This window comes from Neltuma alba, unplaced genomic scaffold (genome assembly GCF_004799145.2).
Source record: "Neltuma alba isolate B1F8T4 unplaced genomic scaffold, ASM479914v2 tig00012766_pilon, whole genome shotgun sequence".
Classification (NCBI taxonomy): Eukaryota; Viridiplantae; Streptophyta; class Magnoliopsida; order Fabales; family Fabaceae; genus Neltuma; species Neltuma alba.
The window spans coordinates 59,423-85,772 of NW_021637176.1; the positions used below are offsets into that span (position 1 = coordinate 59,423).

The following is a 26,350-nucleotide window of genomic DNA, read 5'->3' on the forward strand; positions in this document are numbered from 1 at the left end:
CCGCTGTCACGGAAGAGATCAGTGTAGATCATCCTGCCAGAGAGAGGGAGTTGACTTTCCATTTCAAAATTCTTGCTTTGATTTTATCCACCGTTTCCTAAAGTGTCTCCTTGTTGACTCTTTTATGGTGCAAGGGAGTGCCCAAATATTTTCCCAGGTTTGTCGTTTGAGTGAAACCCAATGATCTGCTGATCTCAGCGCATCTCATATGATTCATGTTAGCGGAGAAACATATGCGAGTTTTAGCAATATTAACCTTTAGCCCTGAACTTATGCTGAATTGTTAGAGACAGCTATTAATCAACTCCGCTTGTTGCAAGGTTGCCTTAGCGAACAAAAGGATGTCATCTGCAAAGAATAGATGGGATAGTGGGGGTCCATTTTTTGTAAGTCTTGTTGGTTTCCACTCACCGTGTTCCATCCTTTCTTGGATCATATGCGCTAGTTTCTCCATACAAATAACGAAGAGATAAGGAGAAATTGGGTCCCCTTGACGTACTCCTCTAGAGGGTTTAAAGGTCTCTGCTTTACTTCCATTCCAAAGGAGTTGCAGATCAGCTGTGGTAACACACGACCTAATAATCTCTACAAAATGTGCAGGCAAATTTAATTCTTTTAAACAATGCATCAAGAAGTTCCAATTCACACGGTCATACGCCTTCTCGAGATCAATCTTAATTGCAAAGAAACCTTTCTTCCCACGCATGGTACGCATAGAATGGATGACTTCCTGCGCAATAATAATATTATCAGAACTATGGCGCCCTGGAACAAAGCCACACTGATTGGGGGAGATAATTTGAGGTAGAAATCCCTTCAATCTATTTGCGAGGATCTTGTTCACCACCTTATAAACCACATTACACAAGCTTATAGGTTGAAGGTCTCTGAAGGTCTCAGGTGGATCTTTTTTAGGGATAAGCACAATCAACGTTCCGTTTATCTCTTCAATAGATCGAGGGTTAGTGAAAAGGCTCTTGACAAACCGCACGAGCATGGGACCTACAGTGTCCCATTGATGTTGGAAGAATAACGCGTTAAAGCCATCTGGGCCTGGAGATTTCAGAGGTCCCATACTAAATAAAGCACTCTTTATTTCGTTGTCTTCAACATCTCGGGCACAGTTTCGCAGATACACATCATCTACAATCGGGTAGGAAATTCCACAGGAAATATTATTACGGGTCATGTTGTCATCTTTGAATAGGGAAGAGAAAAATGACGTTGCCTGCTGTTTTATTTCTTCAATATCGTAACACCAAGTACCATCATCAAAATAGATAGCATCTATTCGGTTAGCTTTCCTTCGTCCATTGGCATGAGAGTGAAAAAGCTTGGTGTTCCTGTCTCCATATATATTCCAATCTAACCTCACCTTTTGAGCCCACAGAAGAGACTCTTGAGCGAGGACCTCTTCAAGTTCCTTCCAAATCTCAAGTTGTATTTCTTCATAATAGCATATATTATGCCTGTGCACGAGCGCTTTATTCACCCCATCAAGTCGCTTCAATAGTTTATGTTTGCGCCCTTGGATATGACCGAAGACATTTCTATTCCACCCACGACATGCATCAGTGAATTGTATGATATTGGGCGTCCAATTTATCTCATTGTTCCATGCTTCTTTTACAAAGTCATTGAACTGATCATGTAGGACCCAAGACGCAATGAATCGAAAGGGTCGTTGGCAAAGCTCCCTACACAAGTCAAGGCGAAGTAAAATGGGGCGATGATCGGACTTATAACAAGAAAGATGAGTTACCTTTGCATGGGGAAAAAGCCTGCACCAATTAGCATTAGCTAGGTAACGATCCAAGCGTGCTTCTGTCGATCCTCATTTCCAAGTAAATTGTGGCCCACTAAAACCTAGGTCCTCCAAACTACTTTCTGCATACCAGTTATAAAAGTCCCTGTCTGTCGAGATTTTATTAACAGCAGATGATTTTCTTTTAGACGCAAAAAGAGTAGCATTAAAGTCGCCCCCTAGAATCCAAGGAGACTGCGTACTATTTTCAAGTTATCGTAACTCATTCCAGAGGTGACGTCTTGCCATTATATTCGGGCTAGCATAGATAACAGTCATGACCCAAGCCTCGTTGCGACTATTTTCTAGCTTTAGATGGATGAATTGTCGGTGTCTCCGGAGAACCTCCACCTTGCGTACCTCGGCATTCCAACAACACCAAATGCCACCACTATACCCTTCAGACTCAATATAAGTAAAATCATGGAACCCGAGACGGTCAATTCGTTTTGCAGTAGTGGCGTTATCTGAACGTGTTTCTACTAGCGCAATAAAGTCAAGCTGGTAGTGATTTTTTAGTTCATGTATCAGGTATGGAAATGTCTTCGCACCTGTACCTCTTGAATTCCATATCATGAAGTTCATAAAGAAACTATGGAGGGATTTCATGCTATTTTATCGTCCAGCACCTGCACATTATCCGTTCCCGTCGTTGCACCGCCATCTCTCATCAAGAGCATATTACTGTTAGCATTCCCAAGTCCATCAATATCGCCTGTATGTTGAATATTCATAGTACTGACTTTGATTACATCAGGAGCCTGTATGATGTCCATACAGTCCATGCCTGGTTCACGAGAAGAGCTTGCCATAGTAATCGTTGTAAGCTCCTGTTCCGTTGGGTCACGTTGAAGCAGAGTGAATGGGTTGGTTGAGGTGAAGGTTTTGACTTTTGGAATCAGTCCCATATTCAGTTTCGAATTGGGTTTATTTTCTTTGCCTCGTGTCTTGGGCTTTTCTTCAGTTTTCCGTTTTGAGCCCACTTTAACCCGCGCAGTAGAATTTATGACATCCTTTCCAAAATTTCTTTTAACCGCAGATTTAACCTGCGTATATTTTTCAGTTTTATCCATTGAGGGGCTCGCCGATCTTGTCATTATCTTCGGCTCATCCTTAGTCGCTATCCTAGCCTGATTTTTTGCAATATTTCTGATGTTAAATCCCTTCTTATCCGTTCCAGTAACTCCCCGTCGAAAGTCTCGCTTAACCAATATCTGTGGCCCTAGGTGACTGGTGGGCATCGCCGCCGTACTCCTCCTTGTTGGTGGCGGTTCTGAGCTGGGTGGGCACTCTTCTCGCACACTCTGGCCCCCGGGAGCCTTTGCTGTCTCATTCTCCATCTTTCCTGTCTCATCCAAGGCTTCATCCCTTTCGCTCGGCGTCACTACGATCTCAGGACAATTATGCTTTTCATGGCCATATTTTCCACAGTGGAAGCAGACTTGATGTAGACCTTCATATACTATCTGTCGGTCTTCTCCCCACGCCGTGAAGGCAGGCAATAAAGGTTTCTGTAAATCAATCTCCACACAAATTCTGGCAAAACCTCCCTTATCATATATAGACGTTGACCTATCCACTTTGATAGTACGCCCCACCAAATTTCCAATGATCCCTAAAGATTCCACATTGTAAAACTCCATAGGGAGGTCTGGTATTCGAATCCAGGTCGCAATGCGGTGTTGAGTATCAGCCTTCCATGGATTAAAGTTAGGCCTCTAACGTTGCACCAACAAATAATGATCATCAATCATCCACGGTCCCTCCTGAAACGCATAATCCCGGTCTTCTCTGCTAGTAAATGAAATGATGTAATAATCATTACTGAGCGGGGTAACCTTCATTGGTTGCTGCGGTTTCCACATTCGTCTTACCCTATCAATGAGAATATGTCTTGTTACCTGGGTTCCCAGAAGTTTAATGATTAATGAATTCATCCAAGGTTGGCACCACGCCTTATATTGCTCAGTCGTCACAGACAGCACAGGATATTTTGACTCCGCCACGCGACCTTCAGTCTCCTCTTCCTCAGAGTCTTCATTACCTTTATTCGAACGAGTCTCAGCATTCATCTTTGCATAGAAGCCCTTCCATCCATTTACTATATCGTCATCTTCCTCATGATTCACAAGATATCCTCCACATCCTAGGGAAAGAAGTTTTTCCTTATAGGATGCAGAATTATTTCTTCGCCCCGTGTTCCTCCTTACTTCCTCTCCTGTTCCTCCTCCCCTACCAAAGACAAAGGTTTGTTCTTGTCCCTGGCCACCAGTATGTCCTCCGCTGCTACCACCCTCCCATTTATTTCCATCGCCATTGCCAGCGCCCCTTCCATCGCCATTGCCGCCCACGCTCTCTCTCATCGCTCTAGGTTTGCTCCTGTCTTTATTTTGAATGGACGACGGAGGGTATTTTCTAAAAGACCACTCCTTTGCAGTCTTCTTCCACGTTTGTTGCTATTCTCGATAAAGCCCCTTTACTACCTTTTCCCTTCCATTCGGTGTAGCCTTCAGTGTTTAAAGCATCTTTGGGGGATGGAGGATATTTTCTAAAAGACCACTCCTTCACTGTCTTCTTCCATGTTTGTCCCTATTCTCGATAGAGCCCCTTTGCTAGCTTTTCCCTTCCATTCGGTGTAGCCTTTAGTGTTTTAAACGTCTTTGGGGGATGGAGGGTATTTTCTAAAATCACTACAAAAAAAAATCACTTTCAGTGACGACTTTCCACGACTATAAAAAAAGTCGCCACTAAAAGTATGACTTTTAGCGGTGACTTCTATTGTCACTGTCAAAAATGAGATTTTTTAGCGGCGACTTTTGAATGTAGGACTTTTTGTGGTGACTGCATGTGGTCGCCATTAAAAGGTACAACATTCGGTGGTGAGAAAAAATATCACAGCTGAAAATCATACTTTCAGCAGCGATAAAAAATGTCGCAGCTAAAAATCATACTTTCAGCAATGACATTTTTTGTCACCACTAAAAGTACTTTTAACGGCGACATTGCCGTAGAAAATACCTTTAGCGGCAACACAAGATAGTCGCCATTGAAAGTACTTTCCGAAACATGCTTTCAGCGGCGAACATCTTGTGTCGCCATTGAAAGTGTGTTTCAGCGACGACATTTTAGTTGCCGCTAAAAATGTTTTTCAAATTTCTTTTATATTTTTTGTTAAAAATTATTATATTTATATCATAATTGTTTTTATTGATATAATTAACTCTAAATAACTAAAGCTTTTTTATGTATTATTGTGTTAGGGGGAGTTAGAGAGAGATAATGTAGTGAGTGAGAGAGAAAAGAGGAGGTAGAACGGGTGGGGTGTGTATGAGATAGAGATGTTATAATTATATTTGTAAGATAGAATTAAGAATGTGTGTGAGGAATGGGGTGCATGCATACATGAGAGAGAGATGTGCGTTTGAGAGACAAGGAAAGATGGGAAGGTAGTAAGAGATAGAGTGTGGGAAAGAGAGATGTAATATGTAATTAAAATATAATTGAAAGTGAGATGGTGTGTGTGATAGAAATGCATTATAATGGAAAGGGATAGCATAGTTAACTTTATGAGGGAGAGATGGTTATAGTTAAATTAGTGTGAGTGTACCTAAATGAGTGATAATATTTGATGATGAAGATTTGCATGAGAAAAATGAGTGGAAAATAACATAATCAAAGGGGATAATATAATTAGATGAGTACAAATTTCAAATGAACAAATTTAAACTTGATTTCTCATTGTTATTAAAAGATCATGATCACGTGATCCCATTTAAAATAATTAGAAAGGGTAATAAAAAATGTTATAGCTTAGATATATGAATCAATATAGTATAAATATATAAATGAATTCAAGTAAACCATTGATTTTGCTCCTTCAAATATTATGACTTGTTGATTGATGGTGATTAATGAAACAACCTTCCTAAATAAACAGATAAACCTATTTTTTTTTATAGTAACTTTAAGAAATAAGTTTTTATAACCAAACCATGCTAATACAAACTCAAATTATATCACAATCATTTACACTAACTAATATATAATATTGTTATCCGTGATAGAAAAGAACGCACCCAATCATACATCCTATCATGGATAAAAGAACTTTTCTTAACTCATTTAAATACAAACTATATAAAAAAGGATCAATCTTATCTAATATGGTTATAAAACAACATATAATATAGCTCATAAATCAAAATATTAAAAATTAAATCTTAATTCATACTTTATAATAAATTCATAAATAAATCACATGCGAATATGCGATCCTAGGCCTCTGGCCACCTATCAGCACACATACCACAATAGTACACTCAAATGACATAAGAAATAATAATGCATGAATCAATTAAATCTAATTTATCCTAAGGTGGCAATATACAGGATACAACATAGCTCATAAACCGAGGAGACGCTACAAGTTGCTAATGTAGCTTTACTCCTCCTGAGCCTTCCCTGACATCCCTCCTTTAAAGCTTTCACCTAAAAAAATGTTAAACAATAGGGATGAGACAACATCTAAGTAACTAAATCCCTACCTATCACACACACTAGCATGGGCTAGAGAGGTGTCAAGTGGGATACACAGAGTTAATAATAGTCAATAAACACTTATCTACAGTTGAACTCACAATAACCATATAGGTCAATATATCTGCCAATCTCATGCAACTGATGATTTCAAAAGAGATAACATACTTTTCATTTATTCAAAAGATATAAACATCAATGAAGATATCATGTCATATGAAACCCATGAATCCAAATTCATCCTTATATCCTCCTTACTTCCGCCGACTGGACCCATGGGCTAAGTTCTTTCCATTTGACTGACAACTCTGACAAGCTCACCACTCGAGTGACATATGGACCGGCCAAAGACCACAGAGCACTCGGTGGACCATGGGTCCCTCCTCGAAGAACTAGTGGGGTGTCGCAGTCTCTCGAAGAACTAGTAGGACAATAATAGTGGCCAACCATAGAGCTCCATATGGAGGCCGATACCACGTGGTAAGTATATAAATCTCAATAACTCCAATCATCTCCTTCCCCCACCCAAACTAGATACACAGGGTTCAAAATAACACATTTATATACATAATCAACCGGATTCCAGAATAAGACCTCATAGTCATAATCATTAATTTCTAACAATACAAACGATTTCAATCCTTTTCAAAACAGTATCCCACCAACAGTTCATACAAAACATAATATATGTATATGAAACTGGTTATAAAATTACTCACCAACCTCATACCAATGCATGTAACAGATAGAAATTTAGTTACCTGGTCTCCTAGCTAACAATCAAGCACAAACGAGGCCCGTACTCGAAAATGCCACAATAGGGTTTATATCTACAATTGAAATTAAAATATTATTTCTACAGTATTAGAGTAAACTACTCACAAACTTCTAGCCTTTAACGCTCCCTCTAATACATTCAGCTGTTACTCGACTCTAAATTCTAGCTCGAAGGCTTTTTCTAAGGTTTGGGGTAAGAACATATATATGATGATTTAAACTCGATTCTGAAATTTCATTACTTAAATATCCTTTAATTATTAGACTATATTATTAGAATCATCAAATTCATAACGTAAATAAACAAACTATAAATTTATAACTTATATTCCATCTTCAAAGGACTTAGACAAATAAACTTAGTATAAACCAGGTTATTCTTACTACAGAAGTTAAACCCTTAATCTAACCGTTGAATTTAATGTCCTATCTATCATGATATTATCCTCCAAATTATAGCTCAATCTAACGGTGAATGAACTTTAAAATGCTAATTAACTATTCAGGACTCTATTTGCTAAATCCAAAAGATATAAGTTAAAAACATACCTAATAACTTGTAACTCGGAGATCAAAATGATGATCCAACCGTTGAAATTAACGATTTGGATATCCCAAATGGGCTGACCAAATTTTAGTCTGATCCAACAGTTAATAAACTCAAAACTAGCACTTTTCTGAGACTACCTCAGATATGTGCGAAAATTATTTACTCACTTCAAGCTCCACTTACTATCTCCTATATATAGGCTCGTCAAACTCCTTCACTCTAAAATTAGTCGATGTGGAACTTCTATACCATGGTATATTTTCTAGAATACCATTCACACACACATACAATCATACACAAAAACATTATTAAAATAATAATAATAATAATTTGCTATATCTAACCTTTTTTTTTTATTAACTTAATACTAAAATATATTATTTATAAATTTAATTAAATACTAGATAAAAATAAGGATGTTACAATTAACTCTAAGTAACTAAAATCAATGCAGCTACTTAATAAAAAATTATCAAATACATAATAAAAAATTTCACCTTTTCTAATCTTAGTAAAATACTACATTCGTTGCTTAATATAAAAGCTCGTTTAACTTTTATTTTGGTCCTAAATATAAAACCTCAATTTACTTGGTCTCTTATATTTATTCATTTTTTTTTATGAAAAACGACACATATTTATTACAAATAGCTAATTTAACTAATTTTCTTAATATACTTAAATTAGTCAACTAGCTCTTATATTAAGGATCAGAAGTAGTAAAATACTACTATATCTCAAATATATCTCATTTAACCATAGATTATGTATTTATTATTTTTTGCCAACAATCTAAAATTTATATTTATTTTATTTTATATATATTTGCTGAATTTATTTTATATATTATATGGCCGTAATTAAGTCGATTTGAAATTTGATTATATAATTTATCATTTTAATGCTAAGTATGATTTTTTACAATAACAGTTTTGTTTATTTTTTGCAATAACAGTTTTGTTTATTATTTATTTTTGACATATTCTAATAAATTAAATTAATTAAAATTCTAATTTTTCCATTAAAGTAAACGTTTAATTTTATATTTAGATGTGTGTGAAAAATCATATTCCTCCACAAAATTCGCATGGTCCCTCCATTTACAAAGGTAAATCGTATTTTCCCTCCACAAATTTCACATATTCCCCCCTCTTTAGGGCCTTTTCTCCAATTTCCTTCTTTTAAAAAATTACTTTAATATCTTAGGGTTTATTTCACTAATGAAAACCTCTTCACTTCACTCGAGGAAAGGCGCTTCCACTCCTCCTCCTCCTCCTCCTCCTCCTCCACCATTCCTCTCCTAGCTCAGACCAAATCGCACTTGAACATGAAGGTTTTGAGACTGGGATTGTGGGCCTTGTAACATCCTAATTTTCATATATCTAATATTTAAACAATTTTTAGAATAGGTAGATGTTAAATATACATATATGTAATTAAAATAATTCTGATTTTATGTGTGTGTGTATGAGAAAATAAATAAAAATAACGATGTTAAGAAGTCCCACATTGATTAAATGATAGAAAGTGGATAAAATATCAATGTTAAGAAGTTCCACATCGACTAATCTTTAGAGTGAAGGAGTTTGAGGAGCCTATATATAGTGAGTGGAGCTTGAAGTGAGTAAATAATTTTCGCACATATCTGAGGTAGTCTCAGAAAAGTGCTAGTTTTAAGTTTATTAACCGTTGGATCGGACTGAAATTTGGTCAGCCCATTTGGGACATCCAAATCGTTAATTTCAACGGTTGGATCATCATTTTGATCTCCGAGTTACAATTTATTAGGTACGTTTTTAACTTATATCTTTTGAATTTAGCAAATAGAGTCCTGAATAGTAAATTAGCATTTTTAAAGTTCATTCACCGTTATATTGAGCTATAATTTGGAGGATAGTATCATGATAGATAGGAAATTAAATTCAACAGTTAGATTAAGGGTTTAACTTCTGTAGCGAGAATAACCTAGTTCATACTAAGTCTATTTGTCTAAGTCCTTTGAAGATAGAATATAAGTTATAAATTTATAGTTTGTCTATTTGCATTATGAATTTGATGATTCTAATAATATAATCTAATAATTAAAGGATATTTAAGTAAGGGAAAATTCAGAATCGAGTCTAAATCATATGTACATATATATATATGTTCTCATTCAAACCTTAGAGAAATGTCTTTTAGGCTAGAGTTCTGAGTAAAATTAAAGCTTTTAGAGGAGGAGTTAGAGGCTAGAATTTTGTGAGTAGCCTACTCTAATACTATAGAGATAATATGTTAATTTGCTTGTAGATATAAAACTCTATTGTGGCATTTCGAGGTTGGACTCTGGTTGTAGTTGACTGTTAGCTAGGAGACCATGTAACTAAATTTCTATCTGTTGCATGCTCTAGTATGAAGTTGGTGAGCGGCTTTATACTAATTCTATAAAAGTATATTACGTTTTATATGAACTGTCTTGTGGGATGCTATTTTAAAAAGGATTGACATAGTTTGTATTGCAAGAAATTGGTGATAATGATTATGATTGCTATTAGGAAATTCTGTTGATTATGCATATAAATGTGTCATTTTGAACCCTGTGCATCTATTTTGGGTGGGGAAAGGAGGTAATTGGAGTTATTGATTCATATACTTGCCACGTGGTATTAGCCTCCATACGGAGCTCTATGGTTGGCTGCTATTTATTGTCCCACTAGTTCTTCGAGGGACTGCGACACCCCACTAGTTCTTCGAGGGGGACCATGGTCCACCGAGTGCTTGTGGTCTTTGGCCAGTCCACATCATTGTGTGTGGTGAGCTTGTCAGAGTTGCCAGTCAAATGGAAAGAACTTAGCCCATAGGTCCAGTCGGCGGAAATAAGGAGGATATAAGGATGGTTTGGGTTCAGGAATTGCATATGACATGGGATATTCATTGATGTTTATTATTTTTAAATAAATGACAAGTATGTTATCTCTTTGAAATGTATCATTGCATGAGAGTGGTGGAATATTGTCTTATATGATTATTGTGAGTTTAAATGTTAAATAAATGTTTATCAATTATTATTAACTCTGTGTATCCCACCTGACACCTCGCTAGCCCATGCTAGTGTGTGTGATAGGTAGGGACTTAGTTACTGAGACGTTGTCCCATCCCTATTGTTTAACATTTTTTCAGGTGAGAGCTTTAAAGGAGGGACGTCAGGGAAGGCTCAGAAGGAGTAAAGCTACATTAGCAACTTGTAGCGTCTCCTCGGTTTATGAGCTATGTTGTATATGTATATTGCCACCTTAGGACAAATTGGTTTTAATTGATTCATGCATTATTATTTCTTATGTCCTTTGAGTGTACTATTGTGGTATGTGTGCTGATAGGTGGCCAGAGGCCTAGGATCGCATATTCGCATGTGATTTATTTATGAATTTATTATAAAGTATGAGTTAAGATTTAATTTTTAATATTTTGATTTATGAGCTATATTATATGTTGTTTTATAACCATATTAGATAAGATTGATCCTTTCTTATATAGTTTGTATTTAAATGAGTTAAGAAAAGTTCTTTTATCCATGATAGGATGTATGATTGGGTGCTGCTCTTTTCTATCACGGATAACAATATATTATAATTAGTTAGTGTAGATGATTGTGATATAATTTGAGTTTGTATTTAGCATGGTTTGGTTATAAAAAGTTATTTCTTAAAGTTACTATAAAAAAAATAGGTTTATCTGTTTATTAGGAAGGTTGTTTCAGGCCTTCCATTCACGTTCTAGTCTTCGTTCCATATTCTTCGGTCTCCTCTCTAGCGTTAGATTTATTGCATTGCTCTCGACGTCCTCCATTCTGATCTTCAGTGTTCAGATTCATTAGTGGGTAGGTTCTCGGCATTCTATTTCTTGTTTTCATCTTCTGGTTCAGATTTTCTTAAGATCTCATTCTATTTGTGGGTTATCTTTTATTTCAAGTTTCAATCTTCTTTTTCGACTGTGTTGAAAATTTTCTATTGTGTACTAAAGATGCCTTCACTGGCGACATGCATAGGAATTAGCACTGATTTGGTCGATTGGATTCTCTGCAATTCATTCTGCGAGATGGAAATCGAGGTACACATTTAGGCAAGAACTTTGTTTACTGGTCTTTGATATATTTTGGTAAGTATTTGCTTTTCTTGGTGTCAAATGTTTAAGTAATTTCTTTTGTGGAGGTTTCCTCGTGGCTAGAATTAGAGTTATCGATGTATTTGAGTCTCTGTTTAACAAGTATGGCAGCTATGTAAGCCCGATGGAAAAATCATCGTGTTTGGTTGGGCTTAAAAAAAAAAAAGAGCTTATGGAATTTAAGCTGGCAAAGGTACGTTGTGGTTTAAGCTGGATTTTGTAGCTTATTGAAGAGTTTATCATGGCTTTTAACTGCTGTGATGTGTCGGAACCAGTTTCCCTGCTAAGCATTATTGATGAGCACTTGGTGCTCATCAACCAACACGCACCGTTTCAATTAATAGTAGCGGGTAGGGGTTCCATTCATTCAATTGCTACAGTGTTGCAATAAGTGAAACGAAGTCGTTTTACTGAGAAATAAATTAATACACTTCATATGCATCACAATTATCAGCAAAACTTTCAGACAGAAATGGGCTATCCTTAATCAGATTTTTTTTGTGCCTGCTTGATATCTTTAATCAAAATTAATGGATATAAAAGTAAAACATACTGTGTGTTGAAATTCAACCGGTGTTCGCATGTAAGTCAGATGAAAGTCAATAATGTACCAATGCCCAATGAGTAAGGCAAAAAACAATTTCACCACCAGTAAGTAGCTCACGTATTGTATGGATTCCCTATTTGCACCCACAAGTCTCAAAGCAAAGCTCGAAATCTTATATTAAGTCCCAAAAAGAAACACCCAATAAATCTAAGTATAATTTATAACTAAGGGGAAAACTTTTTCTTCTCTGGAAAACGCTGCTTCAATCGCTCTTCTTCAAGAAGCCAACATCATTATCGAGGTACTGCAAGTCTTTCGGCAAAAATTAGACAACATCATCAAAAAATTGAACTCTAAATCCTGCATCACAGAGTTCTAAGTTTCAGATTTGGCATAAAATTGAGGACTCAATGCGCCATCCAATGATAGCCACCGCCGATGAGGCTCGCAGGTGATGAGGCTCATGGAAAAATCCACTCAGCCAAAAGAAAAATTGAGCCGTATGTAAATGGAAAAGAAATTTCAAATTTCCGAATTGGATGGTTAGGATTATTATGCAATCAATGGCCAAGATTTCTCTCTTCATTATGAAAACAGAGCGTTTAGGTGATGAGCACATGGTGCTCACCAACCGCTTGACAGGGAAACTGGTTCCATGATGTGTCAGGGCCAATTTTCTGATTTTCTGCTAGAGCTTTTTTTCTCTCACTTCTACCATTATTCCCTATTCACTTTGTTTTTTTTTTAATCAAGCTTTCATCACCCATGACCTCTCTCAGATTAACGTAAAAGCTCGTTACTTTGCCACATAAGGAGCTTCGTTTTTAAAATATTTTTTTTATTTTTAAAATTTTAAAATTTAAATCACATATTAAAATTTCACTTTTTTTATATTAAATTAATTTAAATTCATTATATTATACAAATTTTTTTTATCATCTTTCGTATTTATTAAAACTCATACTCATTTTGATCATTTTATAACCAGACTTACTTTTACTCAATTATAATTCAAACAACTTTTTATCAATTTTACTTTTATAAACTAGCTTTTCTGAATTCCAATCTAAACATAATTCAGTTTATTCAATTTAACTTTTACCTCACTTTACTTATCCATAAACTACTTTTTTAATAAGCTATCCAAACGGACACATATTGTGCGTGCGTGCGTGCGTGTTATGTTTTGGCGCGCGATGTAGTTTGAGTTGGAAGTGACGAGGCAAGTGGCTTTGAAAAGTCAAAGCCGCCGTGTAACTCATTGCTTGCTTGGGTGAATAAAATAGCCTCTCTTTCCGGGAAATCGAGTCTATTTCATCAAGTTTGTTTAGCTTTGAACTGTTTCTTCAAGGTTTAAACTCCTCAAATCCCAGAAAACTGGAAAGAATAGATAAACAAAGTCCGTGATGAGAGAGAGACAAACCGCAGTGTCCAGGGTGACTAACCCGCCCACAATCGTCGCCACCTTCCAGTTATTCTTCTCCTTCCATCTCCTTTCCACTGTCGCCTCCTACAATCCTGTTGATCATTTCTCACTCAACTGCGGTGGTTCCGGCAATTTCTCTTCTCCAGATGGCCGGAACTGGACCGGAGACACAGATTCCGATCTATTCTCTCCGATCGAACTCTCCAACAGCAATAAGTCATCAGTAGGCGACAACGCAGATGGCAAACCGATCCCTTATAACACCGCACGCTTCTCTCGCTCCGAATTCTCCTACTTGTTTCCTGTGAAGACGGACGGCCAAAAGTTTATTCGCCTCTACTTTTATCCATCTTCCTACAACCCGAACTTCCCGCGCTCCGATGCTTTTTTCTCCGTCAAAGCAGGGCCCCACATCCTCCTCAAGGACTTCGACCCTTCACTTAACGCCGACGCCAACGCCGGCTCCGGCTCCGGCGCCAGCGCTTATCTTAAACATGCTGCCGGAGAACAAGGAGCCATCGTACGGGAGTACTGTGTCAACGTTGACTCAGGTCGGAGGCTGAACATAACCTTCACGCCCAACGAATCTTATCCAAACGCCTACGCTTTCGTCAACGGGATTGAGATCATCTCTATGCCCCCCTTTCTGTACTACACCAAGCCTGATGACCAACAATCTATGCGGCTAAGTGATGGAAACATGCAGTTTCCGGTCCAGAACAGCAGTGCTCTGGAGACTCTGTACAGAGCTAATGCTGGCGGACGTCAGATTCCTTCCGATAAAGACACAGGCATGTATCGTTATTGGGACCAGGATAATGACTACTTGGAGAGGCAACGACCGCTAAGTATTTCAGCAGGTTTTGGTTTACATCCAGTTTACAGAGATGATCAAAATTATTTTGCACCTGATGAAGTATACATGACTGCCAGAAATTATGGGATGAAAGAAACGTCCAAATTTAATGTGACTTGGGAATTTGAAGTTGACTCAGAGTTTTTTTATATGGTGAGATTGCATTTTTGCGAGTTTGATGAACACATTGAAAAAGCTGGAGACAGAGTTTTCCAAATCTTCATAAATGACGCTTTGGTGGAGTCTGTCGCCGATGTAATGTTGTGGACTCAGAGTCAGAGAAATGTTCCTGCTCATAGGGACTATGCCGCGTCGATGCAGGGCAAGGGAAGCTTGAAGAAGCTCAATCTTTCAATTAAGTTGCAACCACACCCAACTGCAAGAAGCACTTACAGGGATGTTTTATTGAATGGTATTGAAATTTTGAAAATAAGTGACTACAATGATAATCTTGCGGGTCCTAATCCTGATCCACCTCTACCTGCCCCCCTAACATCCTCCAAGACATTGAAGAACAGAAACAAAGCAAAGGCAATTCCCATTATCGTCGGGGCAACATCAGGTTTCATCGTGCTGTCTCTTATTGTTCTGCTCATTTTCCGGCAATTCATTAGAGCTCCGGTCAAGGAAGGATCTTCATGGTGGGGACAAAAATCAGTTGACTCGTCCAAGAAAAACAAACCCCGTGGGTCATCATCATTACCGTCGGATTTGTGTCGCTACTTTTCTATAGATGAAATAAGAGCAGCCACAAGTAACTAGCTACAAGTAACTTCGATGATATTTTCATTGTGGGGGTTGGAGGATTTGGTAATGTCTATAAAGGCTATATTGATGATAGAACAGTCTATGTGGCCATCAAACAGCTCAAACCAGGTTCCCAACAGGGGCTCTGTGAGTTCCAAACTGAGATTGAAATGCTCTCTCAGCTTCGTCACAATCATTTAGTTCCTCTCGTCAGTTTTTGCAACGATGGCAGCGAGATGATCCTCGTTTACATTTTCATGGGTCGTGGGACCCTCTGTGACCATATTTATGATTCTGATAACCCTCCACTTTCCTGGAGACAAAGGTTGGCGATTGCTGTGGCGCGTGGACTTCACTATCTTCATACTGGTGCGAATCGCAATATAATCCACCGTGATGTTAAGTCCACAAAGATCTTAATAGATAAGAAATGGGTGGCCAAGGTTTCGAATTTTGGACCATCAAAGATAGGACCCACGGGGATGTCCAAGTCTCACATAAGCACGGTGGTAGAAGTATGGGCTACTTGGACCCAGAATACTACAAACGTCAAAGGTTGACTGAAAAGTCTGACGTTTACTCTTTTGGAGTTGTATTGCTGGAAGTATTGTGTGGGAGACCTCCTCCTTTGATAAGTAACGTGGAGAAGCAGAAACTAAGTTTAGTGGATGGAGTGGGTTCAAAAATGTCATCACGACCGTGTGATTCATCAAACGGTTGATCCGTTCCTGGTAGAAAGTATCACACCAGAGTGCTTAAAAGCGTTCAGCGACATGGCCCTGAAATGTTTGGCGGAAGATGGAAATGAACGGCGTCGTGAGGGGCTTAGAGTTTGCGTTGCAGCTTCAAGAAGGCGCAGAGGAAGTGGGGCTTCTGGTTGATGAGGGCGAAATTGAAGGAAAGAGCGAGGAAAGGGCTCTGATAAGGAAAACAACAACTGTGGAAGAAAGAGAAAGTAAAGTGGGTTTCACGAGCAGTGACGAATCAAAGGGAAGCAGGTTGACTTGTTCAAGCAGGGAAGACCAATCTTTTGTTTTTGGATTGATCTTCTGTGAGTCGGGTCATCCATCGGTTCGATGAAGAAGTAATCCAGTGGTATTTGCTAGGTGATGAATTTTAATTTCGTCCTTTTCCAAATAGTAACGACGTCGTTGTATTGCTGTATGTCTATTTTTTTTTTTGGTCCAGTATTGCCGTATGTCTGTTACAGCAACTCTAGACTTTTATTTTCTATCCGTATAAATATAAAGTATGCAAGGAGAAAATTAAATAATTACTTTTAAAAGTACGCATGATTACGAGATGAGATCACACTTCTCACATGCACATGCAAGTCTTCAATAATATATGACTGCAAAATCAAGGGTTCGATTATCTGCGAAATCTTTTCAGACTACTCGTAACCAGCGGCTGGCTGGGAAAAAAAAAATCCGTAATCCACTCGTTGAAATTTAATGTTATTTTATTTTATATATATTTTATTTTAATAAATAGAAAATTTATTATTTAAAAATTATATTTTAGGTTTAGATTTTTCTTCTATAAAAAAAGTTCAGATGAGTTGGTTGTCACTCACTGAAGTTAGAACATGTTTCTAAACTGAGTCAGTATTTAAAGGATCCCCGTTAGCAAAGCTCTCATATTAACAAGATTTGAATTCAAGATAACCGACTCTATAACAAGTAAACTAATTTTTGTTGGCAGGTTTAGATTTTATATCAGCAATAAGCAAGGCTCAAGACTAAACCCGCGAGAAAGGAGTCCATGGAGAGGATATTTAAGAACCGACCTCGTTTTAACGTTCAAGAAAGAGGTGAATCTGTTCTCAGTTCTCATCGTCAAGGAGGGAACCGGACATACATGGTTGGTTGATCGTCCACGTCGATCCTTCTCTTGGGGTTGAATCTTTGACTAAAAGTGGTTTTATTTTCTTCCGTCAACTAAGAAAATATTTCCTTTTGACCCCAAACACACGAAACTTTGAAACCAACTCATATAATAAAAAAACGCCCACACATGTTAATATGAAAGTGCATGGTTGATCTTTCATAAGTTATATTTTTCTACAAAGACTCGAAACAAAGTGGTATCTCATGGTTTTATGGATCGATTTAACTACAAGGACCCCATTCTTAATTACAGATTGAGCGTATCTAGGCAAAAATCATATATTTTTGTTGAAACGAAGGTTTTCCTGCAAATCAAAAGTTATGTATCCAAACCCATTTATAATTTTAGACCTTTGATATTTATCTTTTTAATTAAAAAATCTGTGTGCGTGTAACTGTTAGGGCTTGTTTGGTTTGAGGGGAGGATAGGGGAGGGAGGGGTAGGGGAGGGAGGGGGAGGTTTCATCCTCACCTTGTTTGGTTTGATTAAAAAGGAGGGGAGGAGAGGATATTTAATAATCACTTGTTTGGTTCAAGGAGGGGAGAGGAGTGATAGTAATAATCAATTTACTATTTTACCCTTACATATTAGTTTATGTTTTTTATTGATATATTATATAAATTAATTTACATCTTAATTTAAATCATATAATTTAATAAAAATTCAGTCTTATCATATTAATATGTGTATTAAAAAATTAGTACAGTAATTTTTTATTCTAATTAATATAAAAATATATTTAAAATAATCAAATTAACAAATTTTATATGCTCTAAGAAAAATGAAATTTTATGCTCTTTAGGCTATCTTTTTTTCCAGCTTTAAAATATATTTAATAAATAATATATTTATAAAAAAATTAATTTTATAATATTATAATTTTTTATTTAAATAATTTTTTATAATATATTTTTAATTATAATAATGTATATATTTTTTATTTTTTTTACTTAGGGTAATATATTTTTTATTTGAAATAAATATTATAATAATATATTTTATGGGTAGAAGTGGAATATTAAAAAAATTATAAGGACATAATGGTCCAAAAATTTGGCTCCCCTCCAAAAACCCCCAATTTGGAGGGGAGCCAAAATGGAGGGAGGGGACATTTTAGCTCTCCTCCCCTTCAAAATTTTTAACCAAATGAGGGGAGGGGCTCCCCTCCCCTCCCCTCCCCTCCAACCAAACAAATTCTAATGGATGGCTCCATGGGAACTACCTTTCCATTTTTGATGTCACATCATTGACTGATTCAAAAAGCTTGCACCTTCCAAGCAAGTAGCACGAAAAGTACATGGCACTCAGTGTGGCTCTTTGTGCTTTTGTTCTATTTATTATTTTGAATGTTTAAATTGTTGGGGTTGGGCTGCCTTTTTATATAGGGAAAAGCCTAATATTTGAAGTATCACTTGAATCTCACTTATTAAAGTGGGGAGGGGGTAGATTAGGGTTAAAATTTAAGGTTTCATTTTGAGAGCAGGAGCAGCCATTTGAAGAGAGAAGAAAAGATAAAGTCATTTTCACATCTTCACATGACAATTTTCGTAAATAGACATTTGGGTTAAGTGTTGGATCGAGTTGAAACTCGGTTAGCAGGTTCGCAACATCTAGCATGTGATTACACTATAAAAAAATTGACTTTCAATGTGATAAGACAAAGTGAGTTGCTGCTGAAAATATAGTTTTAGTGGCACAAAAGTCGCCGCTATTGCCGCTGAATGGCTCTTACTGCCTCTAAAGACCCTTTTGTCGTGGCTAAAAGTGTCGTCGTAAAAAATAAGACTACTTCGGCTGCCACTACATCATTGCTAGTCATCCGCCAAGTGTTGCCATATCACATGCCATATTGCCTATGCCACGTGTCCACATCATCGCCAGTCGTCTGCCAAGTGTTGCAAGTTCTTAAAACTAAGTACGACCGGAAACTTATTTAATCTTGATTTTACTTTTCTACTTTTTACCGTTAGCAAACCTAACTAACCAATTTAGGAACCTTGAGTATTCCTCACAAGAAGAGTTAAATGTTCATAAATTCACTAAATGAGTAGATACAGACTTTGAAACCTAAAACAAGGTGTATGTTAAGTTAAGCATTCAGTTTTTCTCCTTCACTAAGTCTCTGTCACATTCTATCAATCTCTCTTTCTGGCGTTATGTCATGTGAAGCTCAATTAGAGTCCGCCTGTGGTTTCAATTACATATTCTGTGAAGTAGAAAATTCAGGACGATGAGAGGAATAAGGAAGCGGTTAGTAACTTATTTATGCAAAATTGGTCCACAATTAAAGTTGCTGGCTTGTGAATATTCAGTAATTAAAGATCATGATCGTCAAGAGGTTATAACAGTTATTTTCTGCATCTTCCTAGGTTCTTCCACAAGTTGAGCGTCTATCTATCCTCTCACATGTTTCTTTATAAAATATGCAAAAATTGCAATAAAGTCCTACCTAAGAGAATTAAATAAAAAAAAAGTTCTTTGAAATTATTAAATTAATTTGAAGTCCTAAGAGATTTCAGTGCAAGAGATTTCATTTATTTAATTATTAAATTGTTCTTATCTTTTTTTAAGTAGCAAGTAGCCACGTAATATAATATATACAGTTAAAAAATGACTCCAATTTTTATTATTGATTTTAATTTTACATGGAATAGTTACATTTTGAGAAGCTAGGGGCGGAGAAACTTTTTAGGAGACAAATTCTCCGTTTCAATATTTAGCTCAATTATAAAATAATTTAGCTTTACCCAGATACCTAAGGCACTACCTCCGATCCTGATTATAAGACATTATTTATAAATTATAAACGAAGTCTTATAATTAAAATCAAAGGTAATATATAACAATCTATATATACGTGTGTAGTGTGTGCACTGCATATAAATCATTCTCCTCTATTTATAGTTTGATAATGATTTTTGACGGCTTTGCCGCTTCCGCCGAGGTGTCTTTCCTCCGCAACTTTTGTTTCCTTTTGAAGGGTCGGTAGTGATTTTTGGATTTCTTTTATTTTCATTTCTCCAAGGAAAAATTTCAGGAAAAAAACCCTGAGATTATCATTTCTGAGTTGAAAATGTCAAGAACGATAGTTATGCCTAATTTGGTATTTTATAAAAATAGTTAAATGACTAAAATGTTTAAAAAAGTTATCAAATTTGTCATTATCACTATATTTTTTGTCTTTGACTGTTTAACACTTGTTATCATCCGTTTATAACTTCTTAATAAATAACTTGTTATTACCAGTACGTTTATTATCATTTACTATTTAATACTTGTCATCATCAGTTCAGAACTGTTAATAAATTTTTTGATATAGAGTATTTTAGTTATTTGACTATATTTATAAAATATTTTGAAATGTTAAGTGCTTGATCTAGAAAATTATAATTTTCAACCTTTTTACTTGTCATTTTCCCTTTGTCGGAAGTTCCACATGAATGAAAAGTATTTACAAGTTGCACATGTTATTATCCCATCGGAAATATGTACACAAGTTTTTGACTTTTCAAAATATGCATCTGACGTAATTGTGGCCATAAATTTTTTAAAATAAAGGGATCATTAATCTCCAGGTCCTTATAGTTTCATTTGATTTTTAATTAGGTCCTTATAAAATTTTTTCTTTTTATCAGCTCCTTTTATTTTCGTGTGTTTTTAATTAGGTCTTTCTATTTTTTTTCTTTTTATCAGATCCTTATAGTTTCACTTATTTTTTAATTAGGTGCTTTGTAGTTTTTGAAAAATTATTTATTAACTTTATTCTTTAAAATTAATTTCATTTTTAAATTTATAATTATATAATTGGAAAAAATAATTAATATAATAATTTAGTAATTAATAAATAATCAGAATAATAATTATACTTAAATATAAATTATTTATAATCATATTTTAATTTTAGAAAAATTTATTATTATAATTTGAATTTTATAATTATAAAAATGTGAATTGAAAACAAATAATATATTTGTTTAACTAAAAATTTAAAAGAATATTAACATAAGATTGTTACAATAATTTATTATTTTTAAAATGTTATTATTTGTAAAATAAAAAATAAAAACTACAAGGACCTAATTAAAAACAAAGTAAAATAATAAGGACCTGATAAAAAGAAAAAAATTATAAAGACTTGATTAAAAATATATGAAAGTATAAGGACTTGATAAAAAGAAAAAAAATTATAGGGACCTAATTAAAAACCAGTTGAAACTATAAGGACTCATATATTAATTATCCCTAAAATAAATAATAATAATAAAATTGTCCGTGTGAACAGGAAAGAAGGAAGATAAAGCTGACTTCTCGATCCACATTGTTTTCCGATCACAAGTTATTAATTGCATGCGCCATTATCATACAGGAAAACATCGCGAGTCCACCCCCCCCCCCCAAAAAAAATTCCAAAGTTTATTGCATCTTCCAAGCAAGTTGCAAAGGAAAAATGTTAAACACAGAAAATATTCAGATCAAACTAATGAATAGAACTGAAGAACATATTTATCTTAATTTGGTAAGAAGATGTGTGCACTCCATTATCATTAGCATTAAGAAAATGGTTTTCTTTTTCCTCTCCCTTTGTTTCTGCGGTGGCAAGTAAATGAAGAGATTACTGTTTGAGAAGGCACAGAGGAAGTGAGGCTTGACGTGGCCGAAATTGAAGGAAAGAGCAAGGGAAGGGCTCTGATCTGGAAAGCGACAAATATGGAGGAAGACAAGTAGGTTTCACTAGTAGAGATGGATAACGGAGTGAATCAAACTGCAGCAGGTTGACAAATTGAAGCGGTGAAGATTCCGTCTTTAATTTGTTTTCTTCTGGCGCGATGTGGGGTCAGTTTAGATTGACGTGAAAAAAACAGTTTATTTCCAATTTGATTTTTTAAAAAATAAGATTAGGTAAAAATTAAATTGAATAAGTTGAATTGTGTTTGAATTGAAATTTAGAAAAGTTAACTTATAAAGGTGATATTGGTAAAAAATTGTTTGAATTATGATTGAGTAAAAATAAGTTTGGCTGTAAAATGACCAAAATAGATATGAGTTTTAATAAATAATAAAACATGATTAAAAAAATAATTTTACATAATATAATAAATTTAAAATAATTTAATATGAAGAAATGTAATTTAATAAGTTAATTAAATTTTAAAACTTTAAAAAATCATAAAAAATATTTTAAATATAAAATGAAACATAAATAAAAAAAATGAATTGACATCACGTGGGTGAGAGGTCTGGGTTAAAAAAAAAAAAAAAGAAGTGGGATTGGCAGAGCCCATGGGTGAGGGGTCTGGGTAAAAGAAAAGAAGTGACCTCACGAGGGAATAAAATGGCAGATGGGAGAGAAAAATAAAACTGACATGCCTGCTGAACGGTCATCTATCTATAAGCTCTTCATGTTGAAAAATAAGCTCCCCCTCAACGGGTCATCTATCTATAAGCTCTTCATGTTGAAAAATAAGCTCCCTCGCGCGGTTGAGGGGGTTTAAAATCCAACAAATCCAATATATTATAAGTCCTGTCAAACACCATCAAATCTTCGATCGAGCTTATCTTCAAATTTAAGTCATGTTTGGGCTGACAAATGCTAACCCAAACAGGCACGTGATTAGTTGAAGGTCCCGGATTATGGGTCGTCTTGCTCATCGTTTGGATATGGGCCCATTCTTTTTTTTTAATTTTTATTTTTTTAATTCATTTGGAACATTCTTTACCAATAGCCAGTATCCTAAATTGATTAACTTTTAGTATATTCAATACCTAAGATGTTTTTCAGTAATATCTAGTATCCTAATTTATTAATTTTTAGTATATTCAGCATTCTAAAATATTTTTCCAATAGTGCCCACTATCCCAAATTAATATATTTTTACTGAATCTAGCATTTTAAAGTATTGTTTCAATAAAACCTAGTATTATAAACTAAATAATTTTTAGCGCATCTATCATTTTAAAATACTTTTTCAGTAGCACTCACTAACTGAAAAAGTACTCTAAATGCACTAAAAAATTAATTAATTTATGATATTGGTTGCTACACAAAAGGATGCACTAAATATCTATGGTTTAACTAGATTTTCATTAATATATATTAAAATTAATGAAATATTCATAACGCATTTTCCAACTTATATTTGGTGCTTAGCAGCTGGACATGCAGGGTTTGTATAATCATATAACAAATATTCGAGGCAATAAAGTGATGAGGATTCTCTACATATCCTTGTGTTTTTAAAGCATATATTAATGATTAAAAATGATTCAAACTCCTGCATAATTCAAAACATAATTAATTTAAAGAATAATGAATCTAAGATAAAAATAGTTATTTTTAATTCCAGTTTCTACCCAGCCCGCAAATACATGCAACTCATCGGTTAAAGATGAGTTGTTATATATAAAGAAATTTGTAAAGGATGGATGTGGTATTTAGTGGTGAAGAATTGATAGTGATGATGGAACCATATATAAAAGCGACAAACGTGGAAAAAAAGAAAGTGGGTTTCACGAGTAGTGATGAATCGAAGAGTGAATCAAACTACAGCAAGTTGACGGGGTCAAGCAGTGAGGATCAGTCTTTGCCCTTCTTTTTTTTTGGGCGTGAGATCTTCTCAGGGTTAGATCATCCAACAGTTCAATGAAATGAAAGTCACTGAGGTAGGCTATGGTTGTCTGATGATTTTATGTTACATTCATTTCCTTATGTATGTGCGTTAAGAACGCTGTATAATTATATTTCTGATGCACCAAATAATTTCGTTATGTTATTCTTTTGTATCTGCATATTTGAGTAATTATTAGATGGAGGAAAAATTGTAATTATCTTTTCCTTATGCTATTTGTTACTGCCAGGAATATAGAAAACATAATAAAAATAAAATAAAACATTTTTACAAAGCATCCTGCTTATTCTGTAAATGTGTGTAGATAATAATTAGCCTCACCAAGACTGCTTTTTCATCATTTTATATATATACTCCTCCGGTCCTTATTATAAGACCCAATTTGACTTTTTATTTGGTCCTAATTATAAGACCCAATCCATTTTCTCTCTTATATTTATGTATTTTTTTCCAAGATAATCCTTCTAATAATGATAGTTTTAGCCAATATACTTAATTAGCAAGGATATTTTAGGAATGACAACACTTATTTATTATAAATAACCAACTTAACTTACTTCCTTAATCTCCTCAAATAAGTCAATTGGGTTTTATAATTAGGACCGGAGGAGTAGTTCAATTGGGGTCGCATCTTTCACTGTAATTCCAAATCTCATCTTCCATTAGTTCTGAAGCACAAAAAGTACATGACTTCATCATATATGACGCTTTATGCGTCCAGACAATTTGGTTTTGGTGGACAATTCAAAGCACCGCATTTTTCGTGGAATTGAGGTGCTGGCAAACACGCATCATATTTATTAAATATGCATATTTTAAAAATGAAGTAGCATAAGCTAATATTTAATCAGGGGTAAAAGGATAGTGAAAATAAATTAAAGAAAAAATGACTAGTAAAAAACCTAGGAAATGTAAAATACTCCAAAAGGTACATGAATCAGCATAATCCCAGAAAAACGCAAATAAGAAAAGTCAGTCTTTAAATTAAAAAAAAAAAAAGCCATTTGAATGAGATTTATGAGACTGTGAACCCATTCATCTGGGAAAGTATAACGCTGCAGTGCTTAGAGGCATACACACAGTCTTTGATGGATTCGCTACACAATGCAGAGAAGACAAAGCTTGTGGGGACTCTAAGTGAGGAGATTACTATTGAAGAAGAATAATTATACAATGGGTGATCGATGTGCATCACGCAAGTTGAAACTTGCAGATAATACAATTAACTGTAGTATTAATCATAATCATGAAGGTGGTAAGAGTTCAAGCGGTGGAATGAAGGAACTAAAGTGTAGTACTCTTCCGGTTCCTAGCGGTGGAATGAAGGAACTAAAGTGAAGTATTTTTCTGATTCCTAATATAAGACCTAATTAACTAATTTAAGTGGATTAAGGATGTTAGTTAAATTAGTTAATATGATAAACATCTTTTTTAATTTTCTTTCCCCCTCATTCTCTCACTTGATTATTGTTTGCGAAATATTAATAGAGTTAATTTGAAAAAAAAATTGACAAACATGTAAAATAGGTCATATATATAGGACCAACATTAATTTTCTAATTAGCTTTTATATTAAGGAGAAGTTTAATTTTCTAATTAGCTTTTATATTAAGGAGAAGAGGAGTGTATATATATAGGGAGAATTCCAGTGAACAACCATTGTAGCATCTTATTTAAAAAGAAGGACAAAAAAAATTCTGAAATCTTAGTTCAGATCTTAAAGTTTGAAATAAAAATAAGTTTGAGAACAAAATATCCAAAATATCCTTAATCTGAAATGAAGAGTCAGGAAAAAAGGAAAAATTTGAGCAAGAAAAAACAAAAGACTAACTGTATGAAATCTTTACAATAATGTCCTAATGCGGTGTCATATTGTTGTATTATTGTGTGTGTTATGTATTTTACATTTCATTTAATTTATATATTTGTAATTTATTTTATTTCTACAAAATTTTCTAAAACTCCTCTAAAATTGAAAGGATTAGTAATACTTAAATAATTATAATATGTCAATTTGAAAAATACATTAATACTTTTATTTAATCCTACTTAATATTATTGATTTACTCATTCTGAAAATTGTAGCTTATTGTATTTATTAATGAATTTATAAGTGTTAATAAACATTTTAACAAGTACTCATATGTGGAATAACAAGTGTTATGATATGAAAAATCTTACAAATCTTTACTCTCATAAACATATTTTTGCTGGTCAAATGTGAGTTATATTTTTGCTATCTAATCCATTTAATCATGTGCAGCAAAAAAAAATAAAATACAAATATCTAAATATGAATGAACATGAGAAATAAGAAAACTAACAACAAAAATTAGAAATTTTGCAAGAAATATAAAAAAAAATTTACAATACCATTTAAGGTTCTATAGAGGAAAAAAAAAAGTGCCAAGAACTACATAAACAATTGAAATTAAAAAATTTACAATGAAA

General features: G+C 34.7%; 1 pseudogene; it reads left to right on the plus strand.

Moving 5' to 3' along the window:
• Window positions 1-13,734: 13,734 nt before the first annotated feature.
• On the plus strand, window positions 13,735-16,552 carry LOC114730823 (receptor-like protein kinase FERONIA; annotated as a pseudogene).
• Window positions 16,553-26,350: the final 9,798 nt, after the last annotated feature.